Source organism: Plectropomus leopardus, chromosome 1, assembly GCF_026936395.1.
Source record: "Plectropomus leopardus strain MGB_pleo_1.0 chromosome 1, ASM2693639v1, whole genome shotgun sequence".
In the NCBI taxonomy this organism is placed as follows: domain Eukaryota; kingdom Metazoa; phylum Chordata; class Actinopteri; order Perciformes; family Serranidae; genus Plectropomus; species Plectropomus leopardus.
The window spans coordinates 12288836-12303405 of record NC_142176.1 but is presented as its reverse complement, the minus strand read 5'-3'; the positions used below and the strand labels follow the sequence as shown (position 1 = coordinate 12303405).

The following is a 14570-nucleotide window of genomic DNA, read 5'->3' as shown; positions in this document are numbered from 1 at the left end:
TAACTGCAGTTCCTTGAATGGCCACTAGAGGCAGATTCCAAAAGCATGCCAAAGCCCATAGACCCTCATAGATGTTGAAATGTCCAACTTAACAGCAGAAATAAACATGTTTCCAGCAAAAGACAAAGTTGTTTATAACCAGATTAAAAAAAGACTATGTGACCGTGCTGTAATCTGCATCATGTCCTGCCCTCTGCACACTTTACCCAGGCGCTATCCCTCACCTAGACCAAACAGGTGAGACTGCATCAGATAATCAACAAAGACAATCTCCTGTTGAGTTTTACATGTGTGAAGGGGAAACTAGGGATCTGACCTGGACCTGATTCTCCAGGATTTCATATGAAAACATGGGATGTCAGTTAGATCCATCCCTCAATAGGGATGTCCCAATAAGACCAGAAGGATCAGTACTGGGTCCATTCAAGGCATTTTTTTAACTGATCAGGATTGGTTATTTTGAGCACACGCCCCGCCCAATCCTTTTCTTTCTTCCGCCGTCACACAGGTGTCATAAACGGAGAGTTTGACTTGCAGCGGATATTCAGGTTTTATTGAAATGCTGCTGCTCCAGTAAGTAGAAACAGATTATTTTCATGTTCAACTGAAGCTGCTTCACCACTTTAAGTGGAATTGAATTTTATGTTCATTTTTAGTGAACTAATTCTACTATAATGCTTTAATAAGGGGAATTGTGATCAATTTTTATTTGTTGTGAGTGGGAATGTTAAAGTTCAGCTATAACACTCCTTTGAAGTGGAATTGTGATCAAACTACTCATATATAGTGTTCTGTAATTTTATTATAATGCTACACTAAAGGAGCTATTTCTAAAGACACATTTTAGTTTGTTTATTTTGTTATTTTATTGAAAAAAACAAATGCTGCACTATGTGGAATTGTGATAGGAGCCATAAAACTTGAGTCTGTTTTATTGTCTTTAGTTTATTTACTTTGAAGAAAAAAAAAAACCCAAACCTTAGGAATTCAGATGCAGACATGTTTCCTGTATTGCAATGCAGAGATATTTAACTGTCAAGTATATACACTTGTTTAATTTTAATAACTTTACAGTACTTGAAGTGTGCATAGTGCCGCTGTATTATCGAGATAAATACAAGTATCGGATCGGGACTTGGTATTGGCAGATACTCATTGTCAAAAGAATCAGATTGGGATCAGGGGGGAAAAAAAACTTTATCGGGACATCCCTACCCCTCGCTCCTTCACAGCTCCACCCAATCAGCCAAATGGATGGCAACAGCCAAAAGGCAGAACAAGAGGCTTCAAAATGGCAGCCCACACACCAACAGGTGACGTCATGGTAGCTACATCCATTATTTTATCAGTCAGGGACTCCAGTGCTGTGTATGTATGTAATATGTACATTCAGTGATGTGAAGTCAACCTTGAACACACCATTCTCGGCTTCATCCTTTCCCCAGTGCCTTGACCCAGCTACATTATTAATAGCCGCATGTTGCTCTGGGTGCTGTGTACAACTGCCTCAGCATCACCAGCTCTGGCTCTGTACCATTCAGTTGTATTGTTACCTTCAGTACAATGGAGCTGAAGAGAGGCCACCAGCAGCAGCTAGAGCCTGCTGGTCCTCACATAGGAACAACTGTCATCTAGCATTTGTTCTGAGTGGAGCAGTATGGCTGTCACACAGAGCTATTATTATGATACAGCCCTGGGTCAAGCTGAGGCTGCGGGGTGAAACGAAGTGATCCTGTGTCATCACTTTCAGCCCCGCTTCTCCACATAACAGCGTACTGTAAGGCTTTAGCTAAGACACGTTCACATTAAAAGCTACACAAAATCCCTTTTGACAGGATGATATACATGTGGGACTGCGGAAAAAGAAAATGCACGCAGAGAAGCAAACTCTTCCATGGAACGTACGCAGGCACAAGACCTCCTTTTTCCAACAATATTTACACAGTGACCCCTCACACCCGCTGCCCTCACACAAGATAAACATGCCGGCACTTATACACACAATCCCAAACACACTTCTCACTAGAGAAGATCCAGGCTCTGGTGGAGCAGACAGTGGGGGATGGAGTTGTGGAAGGAGCGAGGGATTGTATTTCCTCTCAGGATATGGTCCCTGTGTTTTCATGTGCAGTCGGCCCCAGGCCCGGCCCAGTTCCAGCCTAGTGCCAGTGCCAAGGCTAGCACAGGCGCCGTAGCTGGCTGGACAGGTCTGATAGCACTTTTACAAGTGGGAATCTGAGAGCCACTGTGCTTTTAAAGCTTGGCTACTTGTGCTGCATCTCAAATGACATCCTCTTGCCACCAATAAAGCAATAATCTTGACCACTCCTGTGTCAAGTGGCTCTCTGGTCATAAGTAATGCACTATGTGTGAGACCGGGAGATTTGATCCGGACCCATGGGAGTGATCGCCCTTCTTGGACAGGATTCTAGAGTTTGTCAGAGTGGAAATGGTGATTGATCTCTTCCAGTGCTTACTGGGCAGTTGACCGTTGAATGGTGACCTCATAAGCAGGCACAGTAAAGTCTACGTGACTAGACTGCAGGTCTAATGGGAATTTGACTGGATGACTGCTCAAATTAAACGCTTCAGAATGCACTCAGGCTAAAATGAAAGTGATAAAAAAACAAAACTTGACAGAAAATTAGGGATGGTACAGTATAAAATATCGAAGCTTCAGTCCGCACACAGGTTATTAATGTCATAGGAAAGACTGGATTAGACTGATGAAGGCATTACAAACTCCAGAGCTGTTGGATTCAGTGACCTTTCTATGCACTTTTTTGACATTACACAGCATGTGACAATCTTAATTAGCATAGACAAATTACTATAGACCTACAATCTACTCATAATAACTAAATAATAACCATCAAAGCCCTGCGAAACAGAAGCGGAGCATACTAACTCCAACAACTAAGAATCAAGATTGTTTTTCACAAACATTGACATAACATTTGTCCTCTGAAAAAAACATACAAAACAAAACAAAAATATCCAAATCCCTAAAATGAAAACCATTACCTACCCAATTAACAAATGTCTAAATAGCCGAATATTCAAGTCCAGTCTTAAATATTTTATATTGCGGATGATTTTGTGAAACTGTCACAGTACAGTTTGGGCAAAACAACTACTTAATTAGGTTTGGGGAAAACATGTTTCTGCTTAAAATAAGTATATCTGTTGCGTAACATAACATGGCGTAAATACATTGCCTGAGTGACATGAGTGTGAAGCAGTTGTACATAAATTGCGTAACGTTACATTAAGACAACACTGACTTTCGGTTTCACACAGCACACAAACTGTGGTCTCCAGGATGAAAGTCCAAATTTCTGTGACCCATCCACCTCCCCTCTCTCCCACCCTATGCAGACTTTCTCACTCATTATACTAAATCAGTTGCTGCCAGCATTTTTTGAGTGCCTCTATTGATTTTGTGTTCTGTAATCACGGCATCCTTGTAAAAGAGCGCTCGCTCTCAATGGCATTTTTCCTGTTTAAAAAAGGTTAAATAAGTATTGCTGGCTATGGTTCTGTATTGTTAGTTGAAAGCCCAATGTGTCTCTTAAAGACCCCAAAGGCTGCCTTTGGCTTTGATATGACACACCTAGGGATGTGACAAAGTGGCTGGGAATGAAAGCTGTCTAGTCCCAGCTCTGATGCACTAAAAAAATACTTGTTTCTTAACAAAATATAAGTCAAAGTAATTCCAGTGTTTGGCATTTAAAGAGTTGTGAGCCTATTTTGATCATTATCAGTATTATATCTTAAATTGCAATTATTTTGGCCGGGATACTGATGATATGAAATTTTCATATTGCCCTATGTTAACAGAGGACTGATACAAATTGCAAGCTACTGTTTATTCTACAACCCGCGGCATTTGGTTAGGGAATATCTGTTTCTTGGGACCAGATTTCATGCAGAACAACATGTTCTCTACATAGCATTTTGGCCAACTTACCAAACCGGTGCCTTTCAAAGACTACCATCTTTTTTAAAATGATCCCAGCAACATAAAGTGATTTTCTGAGCTGATATCAGCTCATTTTCTCTGCCCACTAAGGCACTCCAGCACACAGAATTGCTGATGATTATGCAAGTTGAAAGATCCAGGCTCAGTGGACCGAATAGCAGCTATCTCTAACATGAAGCTGTGACTGTCCATGCCAGCGTGACAAACAACCAATCACTGACAACTACTGTTTATGTAGCTGCCACCCTGCTTCCCAACTACTTGTCATGACTACACCTTACACTCATATAGTGTAAAGACTACACACAGATCTTGATTTAAGTAATACTCCAGTAGGTATTTGACTTTCATGATGTTTAAGGAACTGTAAGAGACAGGATGTCCTTGAAAAATGGTGAAAGTCTAACCAGCAGAGGCTGACATATTCCTGAGTTTTAGTCCCTTGTATGGGTCAAGCTCAAAAAACACTGAATTCAGCACTTACCAAGATGCAACTCGGATTTTCGTGAGACCCTCCCTGCTTAGTGAGCACACATATTTCAATATTGGCACTCGCCTACTCAGTAACACAGGCTTTATGTTGAAAAAAAAATACTGTGATGACAATAATGTGCAATTTAGTGCTTTAATGCATTCAACTGCCTTTTGGGAATTTTTTGCAAACATTAACTTCTGAAGAAAAAGAAAACCTGGCAACACTCCAAGGTCCTTGTACCACTCCAGATAATGTTTCGATTCATGCCACCAATGCTCCACCCAACAATATCTCAAAACAAATCTCCACCCCCTCCTGTACAGGTTAGTCACACAATTCCTCCCAGTCTTTCAAAACAGAGTGTAAGCTCCAGAGCTGCTTGGTTGCTCAAGTTGGAGGCCAGGAACAGAGAGGAGAAAACAGCAGGGATAATCCCTGGTTGTGTCTTGCCTGTGTTGCAATACTCCCACATTTTCTCTCTCACGCACAGATGCTATAGAAACTGCAGCAACACGAAAACACCTCATTTGTATCTTTAAAGGTCCAGTGTGTAGGATTTAGTGGCATTTAACAGAGAGGTTGCAGAATTGAAGTTTCTCCAGTGTGCCAAACGCCTAGGAGAACTACGGTGGCTTTCATGAACATGTGAATGGCCCTATCTAGAGGCAGTTTTCGGTTTTTCCTTCCTGGACTACAGTAGAACAATATGATGGGGCTCCTTGGAAGAGGACCTACTCCGTATGTAGATATAAACAGCTCATTCTAAGACAAAAATACAACAATTCTTATTCTAAAAACAAATTACAAACACATTCCCTATCAAAACAGTTTAAGCCTGTGCTATGTATTATATTATATTATATTTGCACAGCTTTACCTTGATGAGAACAACCCGTTCTGATGGGGAAGCCGTTCAGTTTGGCCGTTGGGGACAGCTTCAGCTCCCCATCTGCTCTAATCAAAGCCACCAGAATTTGGTGAAACCAAACTAACCTTTTCAAATGCCAATGTCACACGATAACACAAACAAACTAACCGAAAAAGGCAGTGGACCAGCAGCTCCAGTTTTAGAGATGTTAAATTACTTTTTGTGCTCAATGGAGTAGGTTTGAAAAGAGCAATATAAACAGCTTCTTTTCGCCGGCAGAAATTGCTAAAAATTAAAGCAGTGTAAATAGGGGTGGGCGACATGTCCCTGAAGTAATGTCATGATATTTCAGGGCATTTTTGCAATAACAATATTCTTAATGACATGACAAAAATATTATATTATTAACTTACACTCTTATGAGTCAACAAAAACAGTTTGTCTTGAAATATTCAGTAAAAACTAAACAAAACTTATCTGTCATTTCTTTAATTTGCAAACAACAATAACTCAGAGTGACAATCATACACAAACACACAAGTCACTTGACACACCAACTCACACACAGAACTGCATTTGCAGATGTTTGCAGATGTTACCAAGACTATCACACATTCACAAAGTATTTAATACTCTGACTATGCATAAGTACCCCATACAGCCCGACTGCAGAGTACCCACACTATCCCTTTAAAATAAACCTTTTCTTACATGTGATGCCCACTACATGTTCATCACCATGTCATGTGGGTTTATCTCGCTGGTCTCAGCTAAAAAGAAACACTGAAGGCAGGCAGCTTTGACATCGCTTAAGTCTCCCATCCATTAGCCTCTCCATCCAAACCTTCAGAGCTAATTGGTGAATCAAATAATCAGAGTTAAGAGGCTCTGAAGGCACATCCACCTGCATCGTGGATAATGTAACACTCTTACAGCAACGTTAATGCACCGCTGCCCATTCCTGACCCCTAACCATTGTTCCCTGAGGCACTTTCATTATCCCATTGATGTGATGCGGACGGGTTGGTGTTTTACACAGAATGGACGTATTAAAACTAACATGCTCGCGGATGTGGTGAATAAGTGACAGAGGCAATTAGAGCAAATTCACAGGTACACTTCTGATTCATTACGGAATTATCATTGTCATTGACCGCTCAGCAGCGCCATAAAAATAATCACACCCCATTATGAGCAATACTGCGGTGAAGCTAGTTAGTATGCCACTGTGTAGTGAAGTGAATTTGTTTATTTACGGCTGGCTGGCTTTTGATTACCCGACATTTGACAAGAACAAATTCACATACATGCCAATTTTCTTCAGAACCATCCAGCGTGATGAAGACAACAGGGCTTTGATGAATTCTCTCAGGGGATTGATCATGTCAGCCAGATAACAGCACACTCGTTTAAAGACACATAGCGCTCCTTTTGAGCACATTTGATTAGGTTTGTAAATTACTTGCATTCATGCTGGAGTTGCCTTCGGGATTCAGCACAACTTGACGCGCAAAAAAAGGGAAGTCAGAATGTGATTTCATCTCTCCGTGCAATTACTTGTGTATCTTCTTGCTGTTGACTTTTAGGGAAAACTGGCATCACTACCAAATACATAAGTGTCCTATAATGCTGACAAATAACCTCCAGTGAAGTGAAAGCAAAACTCGCTGCTTTAATGGAAGAATCATACAGCCTTGATGTATTATGACCAAACAGCATATGAATCAGGCGGGGAAATAGAGAGTGAATTAGCATCGGGACAGGTCTCCTCCCCCAGCCTTCTGCCAGCCTCCCATCATTCATTATGATGATCTATGGCTGCTCTTTATGCCCTGACTTGATATTTCAGACTCATGTGAGGTGTGGATCATTAGGGAAAGCTTTTACCATTAATAAGCAGACGTTGTTTACATGACTAATACTCCAAGAGGCAATGAGGTTGAAGCATTTAGAGCAGGGCATTCATCTTCCCCACACCAGTAAATATCACCCAGATGCTATTGATATTTACTGGGCTAGAGAGAAAACGGCTGGAGTGGACAGACTTCATCATGTAAGGCGACGTTTGAGGAAGGAGGGGAAGGAAGGAAGGACTGAAGAAATAAATGAAGAGAACGAAGCATGGAAGAAAAGTTGAGAATTAAAAACAGCTCTCAGAAAAAGTCCTTGTGCAGATTTGTTTAGTCAAATCAAAGTGAAATAATAATACAGCACCGGACAAGTGTGAAGGTATCAGACTATGTTTGAAGTAATAAGCGACCTGGGTTGGGTTGTTTGCTCAAGGGGTTAGTCTGTTGTTCATTTTAGACCAATTAATATCCAACTAGTGCTAAACAGGCCGCTGCGCTATCAGCTCACTCAGATACAAGGCGATAAGGCAAACTGCTGAGTTGACTCCTGAGTATCCACACACGTATACACATGGACCAACATGTTTGCTGACCCTATTTTTATCCAAAGTTGCTCCCACAGTTTGATTTGCATAAACAATCTCATAAAAGAGGGTGACAGCTCCTGTTGCTCTACTTAACAAGTAACCTGCTCAATTTTAGCAACTGTAGCAATTTTATGGCTTCTAGCCACTAGTCATTTTTATCTTTACTGATAAGTTATGATACTTTTAACCTCTATCGATCTTGCTCTTATTGAAGTTATTCTATCTTATTTTATCCTTGTATAATACCTGCTATTTTATATTTGTTATTATCGTTATTTGATTTCATTTTAATCCTTGTGCACGAACATTAATGTAGGTAAAGACTATCCATGTGCAGAAAGGCCCGTTACAGTGTAAGAGCTTTGTTCCTATCACCATATGAGGTCTTAATAAATAAAACATTTTTTTTAATGGAATTTCAATCTGTGGTGTGTCATATACTCATTCATTTTCTTTGTCTGTTGTGTATTAGCTCTGTAAGACTTATGTATCTGTGATATGCCGTCTGTCTTTCTGTCTGTCACGGATATTATTTATTTTTATTCATGAACAGTTACATTTTTTTTTCTTTTTTTTGTTGGTGCATTATTATACTGTGCAATATTATTGTGATAGGAGAGGCTGGTGCAGTTTTATAGGGCAGGTGCAATACATGAAGGCCATGTAACTCTCTTTCCTCATCTGCAGGTGACATCTAATTTGTGTCAGACTGTTTTTTTTTTTCTCACCTTGCTGTATTGTTTGTCTGTGTCGTATAGCTTGTGATTGCAGCTTTGTATAGTACTGTGGCCCAAGACAAATTTCCCTGAGGGGACAATAAAGTTTATCTTGATCTTGATCTTGACAAATGAAAGGAGAAAAATGAATCAGTGAGTGAAGAAACACTGAATGCAGATGATTCAAGACAAGACATGAGGTAACCCTGTCATACATTAATACACACTGATTTGTTTTGCCAGTTATGTTCTGAAAGAGGAGGAACTGCTGCCTGGATTATGTTTACTAGCAATGATGGAAATAAAAAGTGCAAGTTGTAAGGAGGTGGACCGGGCAAATGATGAGTGTACAAAAAGCTTCCGTAACATTAACCAAAAGCTGTGAGTGCCTAAATATAACTATGAATGTGTTAATCATGCTTGAGTTGCTACACAGGCAAACACAAGAGTTACAAGAGTTGATATGATAGAGAAAAAAATGGAATATGTTGTCAATTTATGTTTGGCTGTCCTGCATTTGGAGATTGTCACCGCAATGAGATTAGTTGGTCCACCTTGAGGTAGAAAACTACGTTGTGATTCAGTCTTTAGGTAGCGGTCGTACCATATTGGCACCAGGTTTCGCAACCCAACCCTACCATCCACGAAAATTGTCAAAACACCCAATAAGGGAATATCTTTCAGAGTGATGGCGTTTCCATCCCTCCTGTAGAGTGCGAAAGACTCACAGAATCTATGCCATAGACTGGTGAAGCTGTTCTGGTGGCTCGTATCGGTTTTTCTCCTTTAATTTGTCACCCATCTGTACATGTACATGAGCCGACTTAACACACCCACAAACACATGCACCCACACAAACTACGCCATATGCTGAGTGATGCTGGCACTAATTAAAAGCTCTTGGTGAAAGGTTAGGGTAAACAGATGCATCACTTGACCTTTTCCAAACATCATCATAACATAACAACAAAAAGGGAGTGTGAGTAAACAGACAGCGGCATTAGCATGTTCTGATGGTAACATGGATGAGGTGGGGCACTGCTAATGACAAACTGGGTGCTTCCAAAGATTCAGCAAAAGGAGGTACAGATATAACCGGATGTACCTTTTTGCAGCAAAAACATTATAACAAAGCATATTCAAAAAAACGCTATAAAGACATTGTGAAAGTCCCACCATACAGAGATTAGTGCTCCCATGTAGGCCGTGTTGTATTCGCCACGGGAGGAGGCCTTGAAGACCAGGGAGCAGGAAAACCCAGCCATCAAGCTCCCACTAGACACTCATATCTCCTCTGTGTCTGTAACTGTGTTAAATTGCAATTATGTCCTTGTTCAAGCTGTAATAGAGCAGGGCATCGGGGAGAGCAGAGATGGACGCTGAGGTTGGGGGAGGTGTTAAAGGACCACAGAGGTGAAGTGCTGTGCAGGGACCCGGGTATGTTTCCTAATATTTCCGTAGAAGCTGGCAGGAGACGGAGACAGCTATTTTCCGCTAGCCAATAGCTGAAATCGTCAATGACTGATGACAGCAAAGATGTGTCCTTCCACCCTATGGATTATTGAGATTAGCTTTTGGGCCCGCCTCCATGCCTCAGACCCAACCAGGAAAAGAGAGTGGCTTAACTTGTCATCCCTTTAGAGAACGGTGTAATTAACAGGCTCTGATGAGCAGCTCAATCTCCACAGACAGGAGGAGATTGGCCTGGTTTTTTGGAGAAGAGGTGCCGAGTGTGAGTATGTGTGTGCGAGACGGAGAGAAAGAGAGGAGAGAGAGAGGCACACCTGGCAAATATGTGCAACATCCCTGATGCTGACTCGTCCTTGAGTGCAACCTTGGTGGTTTTCCTCTCATTTCTTGTGTTTTTCATTGTCTCATCAGTTTGAGTTATTATTTTATTAGTCTAAAATCTTCATTTGCAGATATTTAATGTAAAACTCCATCAGGAAAAACCCAGATATCTGCCACCAGAGGCTCACCAGTTCCATCACAACAGTGTTTTAAATACCTTTGACAAATCTGGAGTGAGGAAGATATGAACTATTAGATTATTGACTTGTTGGAGGGACATAGAGGAATGGAGGAGTACTATTGCCAGTGGTGCCAGAGAGCACTTCCTCCTTTGTCTCCCGAGGATAAATATTTAAATTAGATTATCTACGTTATTTCTGTCTCTTCCAGTGACGTTGGATCTCAGCGTCAGGGGACATGCTTTCGCACACGAGAACAGCGTTTCATCCACAGCGGTATATTTCAAAACACCAGTAGTGACGTGGTGCTTAGGCAATTCATAATTCATGGTTACACAATGCATACTATAGTTCCAACGTGAACAGTTTTATAAGCTTGTAAAACATGTCCACTGTGCTGTATGTGTGCTATTGTGAAAAGGGGAACTTCTGTCTTTTCAAACTGGACCCTTTTTTCACGTTTTTGTGTCTATATGACTAATGGGTCCAACAATTTATGAAACTCTGAAAGAACAAAACATGCTGCACTGTAACCACTAAGGGTTTGTGTACCATCAGTTTATGTCCACTAAAAGTGCTGTGTTTGCCACTGACAGGCTCAGATTATTACAAGTGTTAGATAACGTTATGGAAAGAATCCCTACAGATATAGACTTTTTTAATAAAGAGTCAGATCCTCTTTGTTTAACCAGGAAAACCGCTATTTTCAAACCAACCACACCCCATTTAAAAAAACACTAATTTTATCCTTGTAAAACCAGACAAAAAAAAAAAAAAAACAAAACTCACAAAAGCAGTCTTAGTTCATCTTTGCGCTGTTCTAACAATCACCAACTCTGGTTTGGTTGGGAAGAAAAAAACTTAATCCATCCAGATAGATGTGAAACTATGCTGTGCCTACACACAAAGTAATTTGGGCTACCCCTTCAAAGTCGGCAATTTGAATAACTATTACTGATAAATAAACTTTTCAATAAATTAATAATGGTGGGTTTTTTATCCTATCTATCCAATTTAAAACAGTAACTAATAGTGATGTAGTGTTGTAATAGTTTCATGTAAAGGAATCAGTTGCAACCAGCTGCTCCTTATATGTCAATGTACAGCGAAGCAAGCAAACTGTTAAATCATAAGTAAATCAGCAAGTTGCATTACCACTGCCAAAACAAATGTATGAATTAAAAAGATTTTACTCATGTAAAAACAAAACAATATGCTTTAGGATTTGTCTAAATTACTTTTTCCTGGGGAAACAGTCCCTGCACAAACTGCTTCCAGTGGCAGTGCCTCTGTGGATTATCCAGAAAAAACTGGGCCACAGTTTCTGGAAAGAGACGTTGCTTTTGAATTTTTAAATGCTACTTTGAACGCTGTGAGCATTTCAAAAGAAATTTCATTCACCTCCATTTCACCTAATGCATGCTGGAATTAGAGTCAGATTGCCATGACCCTGTAGAGAAAAAATGGCTATAGCAAATGGATGTTTTAGTGACGGGCTGCCCTTGTACAAGTAGCAAGAGGCTCTAGGCGACTGAATAAAATTCACTTATATTCTGGAAATATTGTTGGCTAAACCAACAATCCACTAATTGTTTTTTTTTTTTCAAGAATATGTCCTTACATTGCCTTTTGTGATTGCACATACGCAATGTCCCTGAAACCATCTGGTCATCCAGCATCCAATTTATGCGATGATATCATTAATCTAACCTCATTTTGAATATAAAGAGGACAGGCGGACCATTCCTCTTAGTAATCTGTCAATATAGAGACTGTGGGAGCACTTAGAAGAAGACAGTGTTGGGAAAGCACAACAGAAAGTGTTTTAGCATGGCTTGTCCTTAAAGCTGGGGCAGGCAAAAATACTAGACAGGATCTGCAAATACCTCCTCCTGCAACTCTGTCCTAAACCTCTTTTACCAGACAACCATGGGTAAATGCATGTGCTTCATACATAGCCTAGTGTTTCCCAAATGTTGATTTATTTTGTCTTTTTTCATTGTGGAGTTGCACACAGTTCATTGCTCAGCTCCTCTTTGCCCCACTGTCCCTCTGTCTCTGTTTACCAGACCACAAATGAGACAATAATTAGCAAGACAGGCAGGCACTTAACTCTCCGTCTCTCTGCTGCAGTGTACTGCTTTCCTGGTAAGAGAGCAGGCAGAAGCTTAGGAGACGGAGCTTCGATCTGCAGCTGTAGTGGCTCTAATTTGACCAGCTCAAATTCCCAAGTACTGGGTGTCACAATGGACTGGCAATGCCACATCTAACCCGTGTAACAGCAGCAACAGAAAGTTTGCTGATCCAGTGGGAAGTCAGGGCTTGGAGGTCAGGGCAAAGCACTCAGGATTTTTGCCTAATGATGCCAAAATTACACTGCCTACCCCAGCTTTAACTCTAACACAAATGTTTCCAGTCATGGGAGTCTCAGCCTACTTTGTCATTGCTCATTACTAACTTGAATTTGAAGTTGCTGTAAAATGGAAGGAGTATTTGTTTTGATTTAGTAATAAAAAAATGCCACTGTCAGACTCTGGACCAAACATCCAAACAGTCAGCGAAATGGTTGCTTGGATGAAGTAAACTGCACTAGACTATGCAGACATAATTTTTTGTCCCTGTTACTATTTCATAGACATTTACATCCATCTGAGTGAAATATTAACTGGCAAGCTGCAGGATAGAAACCCAGGAAACCATTAGAGAATCGGACATGAGAGTACTGTAGATGCAGAGTCACACAAACATATCTGGCATTCCAAATACACACATACAAAGACGTATGCGACACCCTTTTTGCAATGCATGGGAGTTTGCTGATCTCTGTTTTCTATGTTTTCTATGAGAGCTCCATCCGGTTGATAGGTCAGGCCAAAGCAAATAACTACACCAGCAACACATGGATGGCAGGATGCTTCGCAATAGTTCAGAGTTGAATCCTGTGTTTCTTTGAACCAGTGAAACTGGGAAGGGGTGTTAACTCCTCAACTGAGTGCAGAGCATTAACCCAACATTGAACCCATTATTTGGTTTGTTGTGAAAGAAGAAAACAAAACCCTGTATCTGTGTGAACTTTAGAATTATAACTTCCTGGGGCGCCCATTAGGTCAGTTGGTAGAGCGTGTGCCCCATGTACAGAGGCTACATCCTCGCTGCAGTGGCCGCAGGCTCAATTCTGGCATCGGTCCGTTGCTGCATGTCCCCTTTCAGGCTTAAGCTGCCCAATTAAATAATAAAAAAAAAGCCCCAAAAATAATCTTAAAAAAAGAATAGAACTTCCTGTATACAGTGATCAATTAAAGTGTCTTCTGTTAGTAAATAAACCCAAATTGGTATGCAAGCTTGCAAATGTTTTTGCAGTGAATGGCTTAAACTTTGTTTTATAGCTACAAGCATGCAATAAATGCAGGCTGCATTAAACAAAACAGAATCAAATATTAAATATAATTAACAGCTCCAACCAACTACTCTACAGCTCTACAAAACCACAGATTATGTTCAGTGTTGACATTTTTTAAAGTTCAGTGGTGATGTTTTTCAATAATTATCCCAACAGTATTTCTGTATGGCGGCTACCATATAATTACAGTAAAGGTTTCATTGCAGGAAAACAGGGCAGTGATACACACACAGTGATATAAATGCCCAGACTCTCACTGACTCACTCACTCTGTACTGATTTAACATCTCATCACTCACACTTTGATGTTGTATCACTAAACAAGTTTCCACTTTCAGGCGTTGTTCTCTTGCGAGAGGTCTCTGCTCACTTAGCATCCAGCTGTGTCCATACACACACAGAGAGAGAGAGAGAGAGACACACACACACACACACACACACACACACACAGAGAGAGATGCTATTGAAAAAGAAGAAAATGTATTTGGTGGGAAAGGAATGGCACAATGAGAGGGACTGACTCATTCGACCTCCATAGATGTATTCAGAGCTTAAGGACGTTGGCATACAATTTGTAAAATCAAAGCGCAACAAGATTGCAAAGAAAACAAATACTTTTACTGATGAAACAAACACATTAACTCTGCAAAGTTCCCCTGCTGAAATAGTTTCACATGTCTCACTGATTAATATGTCTTTTCACTTGGCATACGCTTGTTAAA

The 14570-nt window shown here is 40.6% G+C and overlaps 1 long non-coding RNA gene across 4 annotated transcripts in view; it reads right to left on the bottom strand.

Annotated features, from left to right (window-relative positions):
* Positions 1–14570, bottom strand: part of LOC148190371 (uncharacterized) — a 185081-nt gene that overhangs the window by 75943 nt on the left and 94568 nt on the right. The window lies entirely within an intron of this gene.